The following is a 6,000-nucleotide window of genomic DNA, read 5'->3' as shown; positions in this document are numbered from 1 at the left end:
TAAAAATAAAAATGTTTTCAATTGTAAATGTTATGGGGATTAATAATAGAATGTATTTAACAAAATTATCCCCTTCAATTTAATTTTATCATTGTTATGAAATCTATGACACTTACCGTCTTCTCACTACATCTAAAACAGTGTGTCCACAGAGAAGGGTTTATTCAATCATATTCTATAAAATAGATTGAAAAAGTTTTAATGAAAATAAAATGAAGAAAAACATTTAATAATATCTCAAAAGAAAGGTTGTTTTTCAGTGACACATGCGTGTTTAATAAGGTTTCGAAGTTGTGCCCTCACTTTTTGTCAACACCTTCGGACATTAATTAAGTAAGGAATAATTGATGACGGGCCACATCACCACCAAGAATTCTACAACACCTCAAGGCATTGATCAGATGATATATTTCAAGACATTCGTCCCGTTTTTGTCCTTAAAACGCTTTTGTGAGGTGGATTAATTTCTTACGCAGCTCATCCAATACATTCGTTACTAATTCCAAAATGTCATTTTAGACCTAGCAACGACATTTGAGCGTTTGATAGCAAACTAATGCAGTTAATAATGAAGTTTAGGCAGACCGACGGCAAGAGAGAGGGAGAGAGATAAAAAGCTTGTGAGTTACCTCTCTGAGTCTGTGCATTTCTCAAAAGTGAACGGCAGCGTTGTCTCTACTAATAGTGAAACTTTAAAATCATTTTCTTCAAGACCACGCTGTTGTTACCTCGCTTGTGGGAACTGTCATTTAGTTTAGTTAATAGTCAAATCAGCGCTGACAACATTAGCATGCTAACGTGTGTGCAAACTGTATGTGTGTGCGTCTGTGAGGGAGAGAGAGTGAGAGAAATAGAGTTCGTTCTTTACATAATAAAAAGTAATTTTGTGGCAAAAACATGGAAATAATCTGTCGTTTTTATCCTGTTGTTTACTGTGTCATTGTGGGTTTTGGTTATTTTGCTGTTTTAGGCTGTAAGGACCTTTTAAATAACTGAAATCGTGTGGCAAAGTGATATAGACATGTAATGCGGTCAAAAGCTGCCTGGAACTACGTTTGCTGTGTGTTTCCCTGAAAATAATGCACACCATTAGAACGTTCGTCAGCCAATCAGATTCAAGCATTCAACGGCCGTAGTATAAAATGTAATAAAATCAGAGAATATCATGGACAGCTGTCAATCTAAAGGACCCCCTTGCCACAGTCCTCTTCTGCAGAGAGCATGAGTGTCAGACAGGCTCTGCTAAATTTGATATGTTTAGAATATTTTAACATGTGGTGTCACAACCATGATATGTCAACAACATCTTGCAATTTCTGAGGAAATTTTTGAAATATTTAGATCATTAAATTCTCCTGAAGCAGAATCAGAATCAGAATCAGAAAGAGCTTTATTGCTAAGTATGTTTGCGCATACAAGGAATTTGTTTCAGTGTTATTAGATTCCAGTACACAGAGACAACAATGCACAGACAATAAAAATAAGAGAATAAGAAAAATACACATATGTAAACATAAATAGACAAAATAAAGATTAAAAAAAAATAATAATTTGTAAAAAAAAAATAGACAAATAAATAGGTGGTATGTACAGTTGTGCTATAGATGACAGAATGAAATGCAGGGATGTGTTAGGGCCAGATTATTCCACACATTTTTATTGCACAATGGGAGGAACATTTTAACCGTCCCGAATGAGGCCGATAAGCGTGGTGTCTTCTGTAAACTTCAGGAGCTTGACAGAGGTGTCTTTAGAGGTGCAGTCGTTGGTGTAGAGGGAGAAGAGCAGTGGGGAGAGAACACAACCCTGAGGAGCGCCAGTGTTGGTGGTTCAGCTGCTTGACATGAATTTCCCCATTCTCACCAGCTGTTGCCTATCTGTCAGAAAGCTGGTAATCCATTGACAAATAGGGCTAGGAACAGAAAGTTGGTTTAGTTTGGTGTGGAGGAGTGAAGGAATGATGGTGTTGAAGGCCGAACTGAAGTCCACAAACAGGATCCTCACATAAGTCCTTGGTCTGTCTAGATGCTGCAGGATGAAGTGCAAGCCAATGTTCACTGCATCATCTACAGACCTGTTTGCTCGATAAGCAAACTGCAGGGGGTCCAGTAAGGGTCCGGCCATGTCCTTCAGATAAGCCAGAACCAGTTTTTCAAACGACTTCATGACGACAGATGTTACTACTACATGATAATGTGTTTTGAAATGTTAAAAACATCTAGAATGCTGTTAAAGGAACACTCCACTTTTTTTTTTCTGGAAATAGACTCATTCTCCAACTTCCCCCGAGTTAATAAGGTGAGTTTTACCGTTTTGAAATCTATTCAGCCGTTCTCCTGTTCAGGCGATATCACTTTTAGCATAGCTTAGCATAGATTATTGAATCCTATGAGATCAATATAGCATCGCGTTTAAAAATGACCAACGAGTTTCGATATTTGTCCTATTTAAAACTTGACTCTTCTGTAGCTATATTGTGTACTAATACCGGCGTAAAATGTAAAGATGTGATTTTCTAGGCCAAAAAGATTAGGAACTACACTTCCATTACGGCATAATATTCAAGGAAGTTTGCTGCCGTAACATGGCCGAAGCAGGCGCAGTGATCTTATCGGCCTAGAAAATTGCAGCTTTACATTTTCCGCCGGTCTTAGTACACAAAGTACATATAACTACAGAAGAGTCAAGTTTTAAATAGGACAAATACAGAAACTCGTTGGTCATTTTTGAACGCAATGCTATATTGGTCTCATAGGATTCAATGATCTATGCTAACCTATGCTAAAAGTGATATTGCCAGAACAAGAGAATGGCTGAATGGATTTCAAAACGGTAAAACTCAACTTATTAACTCGGGGGGAGTTGGAGAATGAGTCTATTTCCAAAAAAAGTGGAGTGTTCCTTTAAAGATAAAGTTAAAATTATATGGTCCAAGTTAAAACGCACATTTTGTTAAAAAAAGAGAAAAGTTGGCAGTTTGTATCAAAACATAGCTCAGTAGCTTATTACATATAAGATACATAAATGTAGTTCATTTGTCTGAGTATAAGGTTTTGTTTGTTTGATTGATTTTGCACCGTTTTGTCCCACTTCTCAAGAAAAATAGACAACATGTAGGCTATGCTAAACCTCTTGTTAAAATCCATCAAGTACACGTTATTAAAAGTATAATAGAATACTAAAGTAAAACATTTGCTGGGAATATATATATATAAACAGTAACATTATCCACCTTTTTCTTCAAAGGGAAGTAAGCCTGGGTGAGACTTCCCGTTCATTATAAAGAGATTAATAACATTGTCCAGTAAACAGTAAAACTACAAACGAGTGTGCTCATAATTTAGATATTATATTACAATAACATGGTACATCACACAAATTTATTTTTTAAGCAGCAACACGTGTCATGATCCTGCCCTGACAGCCCTGTCTGTCTTGTCTTTGTTTAATGTTTCCTTGTTTGTATTGTGTGTCAGCACATGGCTGTGTCTTTGTTTATGTCTGCCATGTGCTCCTGTTGCCCCACCTCCTTGTTTCCCTTTTCCACGCCCTCTTGTTTAGTCCTCGTTTGTTTGAGTGTCGTCACCTGTTCTTCTCGTTTGTCTAATTGTACTCACCTGATCCTCATGTCATTTCCTCCCTTTATATTGTGCTCTTTCCCTCTTGTCTTTGCTGGTTTGTTTTGTGAGTTTGTGTATTCTAATCTTTGAGATTTTTCGGTCCAGTCCAAGATAACTCTCAGTGTTTTTTCCCCTTTAGTCTAGTTTTAGTTTTTTTTTCTTCTGAGCCCTAGTTTTTGCCTTTCCCGTTCTAGTCTTTTTGATAATCTTTATTTTTGTTTTACCTAGCTATTCTGGTCTTTTGTTTAAATTCTAGTTTTCAATTATTTCCTTTGTCATTCTTTTGATTTGATTTCTCTAGTCTTTTTGATATCTTTATTTTTGTTTTACCTAGCTCTTCTGGTCTCTTGTTTAAATTCTAGTTTACATTTATTTACTTTTATTCTTTTGATTTGTTTTCTCTAGTCTTTTTGATATCTTTATTTTGTTTTACCTAGTTCTTTTGTTTTAATTCTATTTTTTCCCTTTTGTTGTTGTTTTGATTTTTCTAGTCCATTATTACCTTATTGTTTTACCTAGCTCTTCCCCGTCTTAGTTTTTGAAGCTTTTCTTTTGTGTGCCTGTCTTTGTCGTCTTGTCTATTGTGTGTTTGTTCCTGCTCGGCCTCCTGAGTTCCCCCTGGTTGCTGCTCCCGGCCGCCCGGACTCTCTTCGGGGTTGCACCTGCCTCTCCATCCACATCCTGCCTGTCTTCCCTAGTCGTGTGTTCCCAGGCCCGTGTGTGCGACTGTCTGCCCTTCCTCTTGTTTGCCCTGTCCAGTCAATAAACTGTCAAACTGTTCATTCTGCGTTTGGGTCCTCACTTACCAAATCCTGACAACACGAGTTGTTTTGTTCAGCTAAAAATACACCTAAAAAGATGGATGTGGATGAGACTGGAAGTTCCACATGTACACTAGAGATGCTTTCAAAAAGAAGACACATCCAATACTAGTGTCAAAATGACTAGTGAGATATTTTGTGTTTTCTTTTCTTCTTTAAACCATCTCTCAAACACACTAGTGGCATAATAACAATCATTATCTACCTCACTTCCTGAGAAATGATTACTCCTGCAAAACCCAGTAGATTAAGGATGGACTGAATCACCACTGAAAAACTGTTACAGTTTCTTAGGGGTGAGTGAGCAATATTTCCCCAGTTCTCCCTCCTTGGTTCAGTCATTTGTAATGTTTTATTATTAGTTTGTGGAGCGGGAGCGAGCGGGAGGTGTGTCATCAGACTGATTGCAGCATTACTCATTTGTCTTTTGAACATCTTGTTCTACCCCACATGCCTTTTTTGTTTGATAATTATATGCAGAGCCGGCCCTCCCTATAGGCAAACTAAGCGGCTGCTTAGGGCCCCGCCGCCGCTAGGGGGCCCCCTCACACCACTAGTGGCTTGAGTCATTACGTTGCAAAGCGCTCTGCTGTAAATAATATACATGGCCTTTACATCATTACCTGCCTAATCGCTCCCGCCACCTACCCCTTCCTGGATTTTTCTTTATTTTGTAAATTAGAACCGCGAAAATGAAACGAATCTACCCTTCAGGTGCAGAAAAAAGAAAAAAAAGAAGAATGATGATGAGAAGAGACAAGCTCAAGGTTTTAGTAAGGTGATTTTTAAGTGGTAACGTCATGTTGAGGTTAAAGACTAACCTGGTCTTTATTGAAAATAGGCAATTAAATATTAATAAGGATTGTATACTAATATGAAATATTTTATCTTTTTATATTGCCCAGTTTTTCAGACAAGGCTTAAAGGATAACTATTGCCAACATGCAACCTGGGCTGTTTTTTTTACTGTAAACGAGACAAACATATATCTAAAAGCATAATTACGACAAACGAGCCGTTTTTGAGAATGGCCGTGATTTTGTTTTGTGGTCAGTGGCCGGTGAATGGGAGTACTAAGGGCATAAATTTGAGCGTATCAAAATCGATATTTTTACAACACTAAGAAGGCTCGACACACCATGAAACTTTGCTCGAAGTATCGCCTGGGTCTCTACACATGAACTCGAGCATTGAGAACATTGTTTGTGTACACAGAGTTTACTAAAAAGAAAGGTTTTGAACAACTCACTTACACTTTTTGGGTTTCCGCTCGCAGCCGTCTTGACAGTCAAGAAGTGTCGATCTCCGAGTGCGAATGAATGGACTCCATAGGACGAAATATTAGGCTTATATGAGGCTCTTTTTACAACTAGAAGGTTAATATTGTTTTTCACTTGCGACAAAACAACGAATTAGCCGTGCATTTATATGGAAATATGCTTTAGGAGCTATCCATCCTCGCACTCGGAGATCGACACTTCTTGACTGTCAAGACGGCCGCGAGCGGAAACCCAAACAGTGTAAGTGAGTTGTTCAAAACCATTCTTTTTAGTAAACTC

This window comes from Garra rufa, chromosome 22 (genome assembly GCF_049309525.1).
Source record: "Garra rufa chromosome 22, GarRuf1.0, whole genome shotgun sequence".
In the NCBI taxonomy this organism is placed as follows: Eukaryota; Metazoa; Chordata; class Actinopteri; order Cypriniformes; family Cyprinidae; genus Garra; species Garra rufa.
The sequence above is the reverse complement of the archived record's forward strand: the minus strand, read 5'-3'. Positions refer to the sequence as shown.